This window comes from Bactrocera dorsalis, chromosome 4, assembly GCF_023373825.1.
Source record: "Bactrocera dorsalis isolate Fly_Bdor chromosome 4, ASM2337382v1, whole genome shotgun sequence".
NCBI classification, from domain to species: Eukaryota; Metazoa; Arthropoda; class Insecta; order Diptera; family Tephritidae; genus Bactrocera; species Bactrocera dorsalis.
This window is the reverse complement of record NC_064306.1, coordinates 57,642,607-57,656,350: the sequence shown is the minus strand read 5'-3', so window position 1 is coordinate 57,656,350 and position 13,744 is coordinate 57,642,607. Positions and strand designations below refer to the sequence as shown.

Sequence of the window (13,744 nt, the reverse complement as noted above, 5' to 3'; positions counted from 1 at the left end):
ATTGTAACAAAAAATTATTATAAATAAATTATCATTTACTTGTTGACTCAAAAACTAATGCACTTAAGACATCACATTCTCTTTAAAATATCAAGAGGAATGTATTAAAATTCCAGAAAATAATTTATTTTTTAAAATCTGCGACCAAATATTTGTAAAAAAGTGCACATAATATAAGATAATAACAGTCGCAGTGAATATATTTATACGTAAAACCAAACAAAAAATTGTTAAAGGAATGTTTTCTTCCCTTATCCCTAAAAATATAATCAATGCAATTTATTTCCATTCAATTCAATAAACTATTATTATGCAATAATAAATAAATAAAAGAAATTTACTATATAATTAAATTGTTTATTACTTGGACTAAGTATTACAGACAGTTTCAATAGAATATTTATGACAGATCCCGCGTGAGTTTTGGCAAGCTTTCATGTTATTTTTGTTCAGCTTGGCATTTCATCATGGAAAGACTTACGCCTAAATAACGTTTACAAATCGTTCAACTTTATTACGGAAATCCACTTCGGGTAGAGAATTTGTTCCACGCGCTCCGCTCAACTTATGGTGAACATAATCGGCCTACTGAGCGTACTATTCGCAACACCATCGCCCATCTGGAGACCCAGCATTCATTATTAGATTCGATCAAATACACCACGTCCAGCACGCAGTGAAGAAAATATAGCAGCTGTAGCTGAGAGTGTACAGGATGACAATAAAGACTAGATTCGGCGCCGTTTGCAGCAACTCCGACTGACGTAGATGTTAAATTAAAAGTGTACAACATTTTGTTCAGCGATGAGGCCAACTTCTGGCTCCATGGGTATGTAAACAAGAAAATTTGACGCATTTGGGACGAAGAATAACCTGAAGAGATACAAGAGCTGCCATTTCAGCCGGAAAAAACAGCGATTTTGAGTAGTTTGTGAGCCGGTGTCGGTCTATATTTCTTCAAAAATGATGCCTTTGAGAACGTAACCGTCAATGGCGATCGTTATCGCGCCATGATAACCGACTATTGGATGACTGAAATTGAAGCTCGTGATCTCGGCGAGATTTGGTTTCAAGACTGCGTCACTTCCCACACATGAATGGATATATTGAGAGAACACTTCGGTGAGCAGTTAATTTCTTCCATTTTGGCCGGTCGATTGGCTACTCAGATGTATGATATCACACCGTTAGACTTTTTCCTGTGAGGATATGTAAAGTTTAAAGTCTATTTGGACAACCCCGGTTTGATTCAGGCCTTGAAGCAAAACATCACGCATGCCATCCGCCAGTTACTAGTCGAAATACTCAAACGAGTCATTGAAAATTGAGTTCAACGGATGGACCATCTGAGACGTGGCCGCAACCAACATTTGAAAGAGATCATTTTAAATAATAAATGCCAAAGAACAATCTTTGGAATGATAATAAAGATTCCCTAATAAATTTGAAGTTTCTGTTTTTCTTTAAAAAAGTAGGGAGCCTCGAAATGGACCACCTTTTATATGCCATAAATAAAAAATTTATGAAATGTGTGCATGGTCTTCGAGATCTACGTTAAATTGTTTTCGTTTTCTCTCACTGAATTTGTAACCGCAAACGGTGTCTTGAGTAGAGAACCTCTGTATTAAAACCTTCCGAAAATAATCTTGCCTATACGGAAAAAAGGGGTTTTGTATCTACATACAGTCTATCAAGTAAGAGCGTGGGAGTTTTAATTTATTAAAAAAAATTATTTTATTTAAAGTCCTTGGACAATCACGGCTACAAGTATTTGTACATATTACAAACAATGATGCAATTTGGTCAATGCCTCATGTGAGTTGTACATTCATCTAATGACGATATCATCAAAAAAGATAAAGAAACAGTTTTGAAAATCATGGTGTTGCCATCTTTTATGTATTGTCCTACTATATTTTGATTAATCTTTTGGATATGCAGCGTGTCAGGGCTAGACTTGTACCAAAAGGCCTGAGTCTTTTGCAAAAACGAGCAAAGGTCTATAGACATTTAGTAAAGTCTATTCATTCAGCGATCAATTTCTGTGTTTTTTTGTGACGGTCTTACAGCACGGTGCTTAAAAACACAGAGATCAAAACAATGCGGTGATCAGCGGCGCAAATAATACATGATTTTTGAAATTAGTCAGGTGGAAGGGACACCTTTTCCACCTTGATCGGGTTCGAGGTCCACCCAAAACCTCTACCACGCAAGGCTAAAACATGACGGATCTCTTACTTCAGGACATTCAGGTAAAATAGCGGAACTAGACATAAAGCACCTAAGCAGATTTGTAATAGGTTAAAGGCGCATTGCCGGTACTTGATAACCAAGCTAGTATGATGAACAGGCGTACGGAAATTCATTTACCCGAAGCCAATGGAAAGAGTCAGAGGATCGGCGGCTCTTGAACTGGTACTAAACCTTCCACCTATAGGCCCTCTTCCCTGAAAAATACGTTGCCAGACCACTGCAGTATGGCTGGCCTCTATTGCACCTGTACCTGCAGGCGATTCAAGAGTCATCATCTGCGTAGACAGCCACGCAGCAATCGAGGTAGTAATCTCGTATCGCATAGCGGTCATAAGTGTCTTGGGAAGCAGGCTAGCAAAGGAAACGTTTGCCAGAAGCAAACAACTTCACTTCTACTGGGTGCCAGGTTACAGAGGCATGAAATATTGGATCAGGTTGCCAAGAATGGTGTATGGGTGCAAAACTGCAAAAGTCATGTGCAAAACAGTAGATCGGAAGTACACAAAATTCCTATTGGCACTTGCTAGAACAGACTGTTGGATTGTGATTGGAATACAATGTCTTGTGACAATACACGCCCGTAGAATGGGGCTGGCAGATCAAGAGAAATGCAGCAAATGACTCTAGAGCAAGGCACCTGGGAAATAATGGAGCATCTCTTGTGAACTGTTTGAGTTTGTTGAAATTCGCGTCAAGTACAGACATCCTCTCTCCATCTGGTATTACAAAAAATCAAAAATGGTCTATGTGTGGCTCATTGGCTAACTAGACTTCCCTAACCTAATACAGGATTACGTCATTTAAATTATATAATTTATTAATTTTGCTGATATTAAGAGAACACAGACTATTAAAAGCCAAGTTGGATAAGGTGAGTAAGAGCGCCATTTTTTATTCTTAGGATTAAACACAAATGTAATTTTCTTCATCGATATGTACCACACGATTGAATAAATTGATCATTTCAAAGACCAAGCGGAAGAGAAATTGGCTTCTCTAGCAGAAGCACACCAAAAAATCACAAAAAGTAACAGCTGACATGATGTAGACAAAATCAGAACCGTGCTTTTAGAATCAAGAGGAAGAAGAGAGAGGAGAGAACTCAATTCCTTGTATCCGTCACGCTCTAGATCCAATACAATACATTGGAACACCAGCGCTCTGAATTCACAATGTCTCCACTCATTTCCTATATATAATATTATATACATACATACATATGTGCTTACAAAAACATGTATGTACATACATATACATATACTCGTATGTAGGTATATGAGTCTCCCCAGCAAGTGCGTATAACCACACAATCTGTCTGCGTTCATGTCAACGTTTGCAGAATGCTGCTGATAAGTGAGCATTGTTTTGCTTCTTTTCTGCAGCTCTTTCTGTGCTTTCGATCTTGGCTTCCAATTAAATTATTCGAATCATCTGTGGAACTCCAGCGATCCGTTCGCATCATCTGTTTCGTGTGTATGTATGTTTCGGAAGGCGGACATACATACATACATACAATATTTTGCTATTTTCCTAATCATTGCTGGCGCATCCGAACACACACACATATGCACATACTTATTGGATCTCTTCCATCGCGACGGCCGAGACCCATTGATGCTGCCGCGTCTGTTACGGCAATGACTGTTATGTTTGCGTCCACATGGTTTGCGATAACTTTGTTGCGGCCCCGAAAAGCCGACAATGGCGCGCATGACGACTGCATGTATGTTCGTGTGTGTTTGTGTTGATGTCCCCGCGCTTCGTTGACCTCTGTTAAGCGAGTGTATTTGCCTTTTGTTGCTTATTCTTTAATGTTGTCGGGTTGTCTTTTGTTTTTGTTTTCGTAATCTGCAGACTTTTTGTTGTGGTTTTTACTTGGATTTCGCAAATAGCTCCCCTTCTTGTTTTCTGTGCTGAAATTCTCTGAATTGCTGAGCGTTTTCATTTCGAAATTCCGCTACTCTCTTTTATGCTCCCAGTGCAAGATTGTATGTATGTATTTATATAAATATAAAATATGTGTGGTTGTATTTGTAAATTGAGGGGATCTTAAACTGGGATTGCGATCGGATTGAATTGTTCTGTTTGTTTTGGAATTGTGCGCATTTCGGGCTGGAGAAGGAAGCTCTCAAGCGAATACAAGAAAATATCTTAAATACTTTAGTTAAGATTGTGTTTTAAGTGTATATACATATCTACATATACGTATGTATGTATATAAATATAAGTGTACATGTGTATGAGTATGTATATGTTAAATTGCACAGTTTTGATTATTTGTGGCAAGATTTTCATACATTAGGTTGATCCTAAATATTACCTAGAGTGAAGGACAATTTTTTTACAGTAATGCAGAATGCTTTCGATCCGGAGATAGCCAGGTAGCTTGATGAATTTTCTTATGCCGGAATCTAGTACTACACATAACTATATCGGGCCCTTGGGAAGTCGATCAGCCTCAACTCATTTGGGGATGTTTTCTCGTAGAGGCTGAATTTACCGAGCTAGTGCCCACAGTTCTCTCACACCGAGTTGTTGATGAGTGCTCTCAGAGAGCAGGTGCGCACTCTATACTCGGGAGAATCGTTCGGCTGTCTCTTGTGATTGCAGTTTCTCAACGTCGAACCTTCCTTAAGTTTGTTGTAGTGCATTTTTTGCTGCACAGTGGTGGGTGCGAGTCTTGGCTGCAAAAAGATAGAGGTCCGAGTCGATATTGGGACCTCGGAGCGTACGCACGTCTAAAACACTGGAGGCGTGTCTTCCGTTTATCACAACATGATCGATCTGGTTGGTGGTTTTTCGATCCGGAGACAGCCCGGTAGCTTGATGAATTTCTTATGTTGAAATCCTGTACTACAGATAACTATATTTCGGGCTCCGGCAAAGTCGATAAGCCTCAACCCATTTAGGGATACTTCCTCGTGGAGGCATTTACTGATTGTTGTGGCAAATATACCTTCCTTGTCCACCCTAGCGTTAAAGTCACCGAGCACGGTTTTGACATCGTGACGGGGGCAGCTCTCATAGGTATGCTTCAAGCGCTCATAAAAGGCATCTTTGGTGACATCGTTCTGACCCCTGCATGTGAACCAGCATGCTTACAGAGCAGGCAGATCAGCTAATGCTGCTCTGTACCAGTTAACTTCGAGATACAGATCTCGCTGGAAGAAAGGGAAGGAATGTTTCGCGTCTTCCTAGATATCGAATATGATTTTGACAACACGTCTGACAAGAGCGTAGACAGTGCACTGAAGAAGAAGAGGAATATGGTGCGCAGATTGATAGAGGCGGTACTACGCACAAGAATAACTGAAACCACAGTAGGAGATACTAGGATTCGTCTCGGCACGGTCCACAGGGTGAATTTCTATCCCCCCTGTTATGGAGTCTTGCCGTGGACGACCTACTGGTTCGGATAAAGGCCCTGGGATCCATGTTTCGAAATTGAGATCATATCGCCTCACTAGCATCTTGCAGTATATTGGAATTTATCAATATGCTGGCCCTCGGTGGGTCGTTGTGCCTTAGGAGAGGCCACAATAGACCTAAGGCCGCGGTGCAATCCTCATCTCTTAATCTTATCTTATCTTACCTGTTAAGATAAGCTTTTTCTGACCTTTAACCGAAGAATTGAAGGCCCTACTGGTTTGAAGTCATATTTTAAGTGTATCTATTTCATGAAATTACTGGACGAGGGGTTTCTTCCCCTTTTCTTTCTCCTTCTCTGCGACCGCCAAAGCGATCAGGAAGTCGTTAATTTTCTTGCAGGGTTATTATGAATGAGTATTTAAAAAATAACGCATCTACTTACATTTATCTACATTTAAGTGTGAGGGGTGCCCTTCGCCCTTCAGAAAGTTCGCACGATCGCCAAGATGTTAGTGTTTGTGCCTTGCCTTGAGTTTTTTCAATTTCAGTTGGGGGCCATGCGTGACTGTGGCTCGGCACTTGAAGTCCCGCATTCTCCGCGAGCAAACAATTGCGTATATGCGACCAGACGTACGTATGTATGTATGCATCGATATGCGGGCACTTTTGCGTCCAACTAGCGGCCCCTCGAAGTGGCAATTCGACTGCGTTGCGCTTTATTTAACTGCTTATTGTTGTTGTTTGCTCAATGAGACTAGTTTTTGTGTTGTTTGCACTATTTTGAAGTACCAACAATAAAAAAACAAAAGTAATACAATTAAAAAACAAAAAGTCAATGCAAAAATATAGAAGAATAGGATAAATATGACTGCACCATGTTTTGTTGCACCGTCGAACTGGTTCGCCTTTTAGTACCCGTTGCACGTTCTCAGGTCTCAGCCAACGAGTGTCGAATATCGCTGTCGACGCGCCGCACCGCATGTGTTGGTTTGACCATAGATGGCGACAACCGCTAGCCAAACGCACAGACAGCACCACTCCACTCCGCACCAGTCTCTTTTTCACTGATGGCACAGCAATTCCATTCATTGGCCAAGATGATGACGTTCGTTACCTTCACTAGACCAGCAGCGCTCGCTCACACTTAACCGCTTCGCGCCGGCAGACTGAGTCCGATTCGATTGAATTGCATGCAACACTGTTGCCACTGCCTTCGCGCTTGCGACTGCAACATGTCGATTCTTGCCGCTTGCATGCGGTTGCTGCATCAGCGCCACATCGCTGGGATTCCTTTGTGCCATTCCACAGATGCCACAACAGCCAACCAGCTAACAAGCGCGCAAGTAAGCGAATTTTTTCTGCGCGCACTTTGCTGAAATGCTGCAAGAAGGCGAACTTGCCACATAAAATACCCAAACGCACACTGCTGTTGGTGGTATGCGTGTGTGTGTGTTTTGCCGCATTTGTGCACGACAACGTGAAATACCAAACGGTGAATGCAGCGATATGAGCGTTCGCTTGTTGTTCAGCTGTATCCGGGAAGCAGAGGCAGCGGCGCGTATCTGCGAAATTCTTTGCCGCGCACGAAAAGCTTGCACCATGTTGCAGTCAGCGGTGACGATGTGAGCCAAGAACAAGAATGTGGTAGACAAAAACAAAAGCCAAATGACTGGAGGAACAATAAAAAATTGTAAACGCAAAAGCAAAAATAACAAGTAAGGAGGGGCTAAGTTCGGGTGTAACCGATTCTATACTTTTGAAACTTGTACGAATCAAACGATCACAAATTCCAAATCAGAGGAATCGAATCACTTTCTTCGTTTTCATTGAGATAACTTACATATTGGTCGATATATCCAGCAAAAGCTTACTCGGAAGTTCGATAATATTTATATTAATTATATGAGGGCTCAGGCAAGTCTTGACCCACGGGAACCCATTTTTTGCTATCATTATTATTAGGAAAAAATTGTCTCTGAATTTCAATTGTATATCTCACACATTGCCCGTCATGTTCGGTCAAAAGTCGACTATAGATGCTGAGATCCACATATTCGGTACCGAGGGGCTTGAAAAGTTTCGGCATTATTCGTGCAAAGTTTTATGCCGTGATTTTTGTACTGGAAAACGAGGTAGGCGTGATTGTAGTCCAATTTCGCGCAGTTTCGCACTGTGACATTGGAATCTTGAAATCGGTCGAGCAGGACCTGAGATATGTGATTTAATCTAAAAGAGGGCGGTGCCACGCCCATTGTCCAATTTCGACCACGGCTCTTCTAAAGCTATCCAATACCATGCCGGGGGTAAAATTTACTGCCTCTGTCCCTTAGTGGGCGTGGCAGTGGTCCGATTACGTTCATCTACGAACTCCGCCTTACTTTTTTACCAAGTAATATGTGTTTCATCAAGATATATTACATGGAATATGTGTTACTCAAGTTACAGCTTGCATGAACAGACGGCCAGACAGACAGTCACCCGGATTTCAACTTTTCGAGCCATATTGATCATTTATATATGTATACATATATAATCCTATATCTACCTCGATTAGTTTTAGGTAATACATACCACCATTAGGTGAACAAAACTACTATACTCTGTAGCAACAGGTTGCAAGGGTATAAACAGAAAACGAATGGACGCAGAGAAAATACAATAACAAGAAAAGCAATTAAAGCTACGCTGATAGGTGGAGTTTGTGGGCAGTGGCAGTTAGCACGCAGCAACTAAGTGGGCATCAGCAGTGTTGCCAACCAGTCGATTTTTATGCCCAAAATAAAATTGTAATATTTACATATATCATTTTTTAATTGAGAAATGGGAAAACAAAAACAAATTTTAGTCATCGAAAATCGTTTTAGTGTTCTCAAAATATTCTCTATTCAACCAATTTTCGAAACACTTTTCCCACTCCACTTTAGGTATCTCCAAAACATGCCTTTTGAGCGCCTCAACCGATCTTGCAATTTCAGTTATAGACAACAGCATCAATAGTTTCCAGAAATATGACTGATTTTAGAGGACTTTCCGAAATTCGTCTTGAAATGATGTACGACGTCTATTGAATTCACCATACCATAGATAAATACTGATCCTTGATGGAGCTTTATCGCCAAACACGGAATTAAGTTCATAGATGCACTGTTGTTGAGTTAATTTATGTCTACAGTTGTGAAAAATAATCGCTTGAACATTTAATTCCATTCTTTGGTTGAGAAGAATATTTTAAGTTACTGTGCACAACACAAAAAGCACTCCTTTGGCAAAACTTTCTGAGTATGCATACCATCAAAATTGTCAAAATTTATGATAAAATTGTTCTCTCGCCGATATCGGACCACTATAGCATATATCTGCCATACAAACTAACTGATCAAACTAAAGTGAGAGATTTTATGGCCTTTTGTGCTATAAGAAAAGCATGTGGGAAGGCTATTATAGCTTTGGCGCAGTTTAATTTTTTTAAATACATTTTGTATATAATTTAAATAAACATTACATGCTCCATCAAATTATATACGGTAAAAAAATATTTTTAAATAAAAAACATCAATTTTATTAAAAAAACAACCACTTTTGCATGACTCCGCCTAAACAATGGCAACACTTGTAGCAAGTAGGCGGTAAGCACAGTTTCTCACATGCATGCACCTATCGCCCGCATCACCTCATCCACAACCTTCGTTTGACTTTAGTAAAACGTCAGAAAAAAATTAGAAAAAAATTGCGCGCGGAACATCAGGTGTTGCTGTCCGCTACCGGCCACTCAACAAACTTGCCATTGCTGCTTGCTATGCAATTCGCCGCGACACATCGAACAGCTGAACTTGCAGTCGCAGCGACGCACATAAGAACACACGTCGCCGTCGACAGACGTCAACGACCAATATTGCTGTTGCTACTTCGGTGTATTGGCACAACTATATTTGTGTGCGTATGTGCATGATTATGCTTGTGTTTGTATCAGCGACTATTGGTGCTTGCGTTATTGCCTCCATCGCGGCGCGACGACGTACGACGTACTCGTGAATTCCTTGCCTCGTTTCGGAATTTGTTTGTGTTTTGCGGTCGCAAGAATTTTTCGTTTTTCCATTTGGCTTGGCCATTGAAACGAGTGGAGTCGCGGCGTGTTGTTCGTACTTTAATTGGCAATGAAAATTCCAAGTGTTTTTTCGCGTATTTATTTTATATTATTTTTTCGAAATATATTTCATAGCGCTACGTTGTTTTCGTCAGCTTTCGTGATTGTACATTTGCGCGCATTTTATTGTGCAACTTGAAGAAATACAAAATGTGTTCACACACAGAAAAAAAAGCAGTCATGGAAATAACTAGTGAAATAATAATAACAAACGGTGAGCGGCTGTCGGCACACAGCTGAGGAGGACCGCCTCTGTCAGCGGCGCCGAGTTCGTTCATTCGTTCGTTTGTTTTAAGTGTTGGGGCGGCGCGTTCATTACATTGCATTAAATATAAGTTATTTATTGTTGCACAAATGCATGCACGCCGGTGTAGTGTATTTTATGTATTTTATGGTGCGGGTACTTTGCGTAAGTTGCAAGCAGAGTTGGGTTGTTTGCGCGTGTGTGTCGGTGCAGTGAAGTTAAGTGAACTAGCCGGCAAACCGCCTTTGGGCTGCCTACATTAATTGAGCCCAGTTAAGTCGCTGTGTGCTGCTCAAACATTGTTTGTTGTTTGTGTGATTCGCAATTCCTAGAAATAAATTAAACTCAGTGTGTTTGTGTGGCTTTGGCGACAAGTGTTGGTGATGAAATGGTGCAAAAAGCGGGGCTAACAGTAAAAAGTTGCGCCAAGAAGCAGCAGAATGTCAAAATATGAATGTGAATAGAGACATACAAACATATGTATGTATATATGTATGCGAGTGACAATAGTGTGAGAAAGAATACAGTGAAGTGAAGTTATTTGCTAAAAGTTATTGTGTGAAAGAAAAACAAAAAAAAATTAAAAACAAAAATGTTAAAAAGAAAAAATTTGAAAAATTAAAAATAAAAAACTAAAAGCAAAAATTAAAAAATTTTAAAAATAAAAAAAAAAAATTAAGGGAAAAATTACAAAATATTAAAATTACTGTGTGAAAGAAAAACAATACAAAATTAATAATAAAAAATTAAATTAAAATTTTTTTTAATTAAAAATAAAAAAAAAATAAAAAATAAAGTGAAAAATTTAAAAAATAAATTGTTTAAAAGCATACTCCTCCCATCCCACCGCAGTGACGTTGTAAACAGCAGCGCTTTGTTTTTATTGTCATTACAGTTGCTGTTCACGCTTTGCTTTCCGCCTTCATGCGTGCACCATACACTTGCATATTACAATAACTTTGTTGCAACAATTCAGTGCCGTTTCGATTTTTTCTTACTCGCTAGCACACACACATACACAGAATTATTTCTGCATCGTTTTTTATCTCTTCATTGACACTTTTCGCATAAACAGTCTTGCAACAGTTGTTGAATTCGCCGCAGTTTTATGATTTGTTTTGACTCTTCGATTTGTGCAACAACAACTCTGTCTGCTACGCACATACAGTGTTATTCGCTGATATAAACAAACCAATACAAGTTCAACATTTTTTTGCACTGTGGGCGTTTCTGGAGTTACAGCAAGTTTTTGAGGTAAGTGCTTATTAGAAATTAGAATATTTAACTGAAATTTTAGAAAATCAGTATGTATTAGCCTGATTATTTTGTTGAGATTATGCCTTTATCGTGCTGTATTTCGGAGTATATCTAGATATACTTAAACTTATTTTTATTTTTATTGAAAATTTCTTTATCAACTTAAAAATGATGACGGACAAATTTTTCTGTGCTTAAAATGAGAAGAACCTTTTATAATTTCACACCGGGCTTAATCATTTTCTTTTGATATGAATATTTTAATAATAATTTTTTCCATAATTTTTTAATGAAATTATCTTAGATTTGAGCTTATTCGATTTATTTATCTCTAATAGGTTTTTCCCAGTTAATTTTTAAATTATTTTGGCAAGTGCCGAATTTTGAATGGGTTTAAAGATAAGCTATGTAGGAAGTAAACTTTCACTTGAAGCTTAACAAACCCACCTTATAATTGCACCCTATCATACATATATGTATATATGTATGTATGTACATTGATTTGGTCTATACTTGGAGACGAAATCATTTTAAAAATGTGGTAATAGAACTTTTCTACTGTACTCATATATAAAATCTCCTACCGTTCCTGTGAAGGCTATTATAGATTCGGTTTGGCTTATTGTTTCCACGACAATCGGGTCTACATAACCACAACGAACCCGGATTTTAAGCACAATAAGTTCTATAATGTGATAACGAATGATAAAATGTGCGTCTCATGAGACGTAAACGCTGTGATAACCTATATGGTTTCGAAAAACGAATTTAGAAAAAATTATCACAATTTGTAGAGGAGATTTAGCTCCACTTTCACTTTGAGGCACCTTGTTAAGCTCAACTTAGTGTGCAAAATCAATAAAAATCTCTGCCCGTTGTCCATATTTTAGTTCCTTTCCATGTCATAGCTTCTCAATGATCGGTGTTCAGACTATTTTTACCTATACATATGATTATACTAACTTGAAGGTACTTTAGGCCATTCTATCGGACGTTTCTGCTAAGTTCTGAACAACTAAACGTGCAAGAGTTCACACAATTTCGAAAAAAAAAATTTTTTCTAACATTTTGTCTCACTGAAATCTTCTTTGTTCAGTTGGCAGGGATACCCCTTGAAGTATGCCCCTTATTACATCCCCCAGAAGTCAACGACAAGAATACCGTCGCACAAAATTTTGGGAATTGACTGCCAGAAGTCGGACATAAAGTAAGTAGTAAGCATGGCGAGTTCAGTCGGCTAAGCCTTGTATACGAAATGCTATAGATAGTGCATATTTTTGAGATAATGGTCTGAAATTTTGCGGACTTTAATTTTTCGGCAGAAGCTACATATTTGTGGGAAATCTGATATCGAACTAGTAGCGGATTACTTGCCATACAATCTTAAATATCGACCTCAAGCTCCTGTATCAGATTTTTTTATTTGAAAGGATTTCTTCATAATCTTAAGGCGTTACATGGGTTTCCTCGAGCAAAAAACAAATTTTTTCAACATTTTTTTTCATATAAAAAATGAAACATTTTATTAGAATTTTTTGTTGTCACAAAAATACACCATTAAAGAAATTTTGAAAAAAATATATTCAAATCTCGGCCATTGCCACGCCATTTCCGGTGACCCCTCGGAAAAAAGATGCGTCCCGGATAACTCCTTACAGAATAATCTAAACTGAAAAATACCTGTTTTAGTTAAAGTAAAGTAGTAGTTGTAATCGAAAAAATTCTTCGTCCAAGTCTTTAAGAATTGTATCTCAAAGACCTATGTATGTAAAATTTCGTGAAAATCGGTTGAGTAGTTCTCGAAAAATCTTGCTAACCGACTTCAAAAACCAGTTTCGAGAAAAGCACATTTAAAGAGGGCGCACTTAGCATAGCTAGCCTCGAGCGCATAAGTTCTTAAGGCTGTATCTCCAAAACTATTTCTCGGATCAACTGAAAAATAAGGACTCTATTCTAGAGGTGTTGTAAAATTTAATAAAACAAACCAAATTTTTGACACCCCTTAATTTCTTATACAATTTTTGTTCTTTATTTTTTTAGTATTTTTTACATATTATTTGTTTTTCATACATTATTGAAGTATTTTCACACTGTGCCAAGCAAATTTACACTCACACAGAAATTGTCAGCAACTTTTCTAGTGTGTTTATATACACACTCATACTTACATAGCGTGCATTTGACTAACAACAAAAGTCACATCATGTTTCTGCTTGTCCATGTCACTGTGGCACAAACGCACAAACATTCACGCACTCGCGACCACCAGCCCCCACAGCAGGCACTAACAATGCAACCAAAAGAAATCCGCACTTCGCCGCAGCTGCGCACTGCGTCGTACGTTTGCTGAATAACGCAAGCAGTAGTTGCACTGTCTATGGCATTTCGCTCGCACTCAATCATTCATCCAATCGGTATTTATACCGTTGTATGCACACCTGTAATTATGTTTATACGCATGTGGAGCCATAGTCGGC

General features: G+C 38.8%; 2 protein-coding genes across 2 annotated transcripts in view; one reads left to right on the top strand and one right to left on the bottom strand.

Moving 5' to 3' along the window:
• The window catches only part of LOC105225714 (AP-1 complex subunit gamma-1), a 309,867-nt gene that overhangs the window by 39,124 nt on the left and 256,999 nt on the right, over positions 1-13,744 (bottom strand). The window lies entirely within an intron of this gene.
• LOC105230740 (protein scalloped) overlaps positions 10,850-13,744 on the top strand; it is a 315,018-nt gene continuing 312,123 nt past the window's right edge. The window contains exon 1 of the mRNA XM_049455643.1: positions 10,850-11,264. The gene's annotated coding sequence lies outside the window, so the exon portion shown is untranslated. The remainder of the gene's footprint in view (positions 11,265-13,744) is intronic.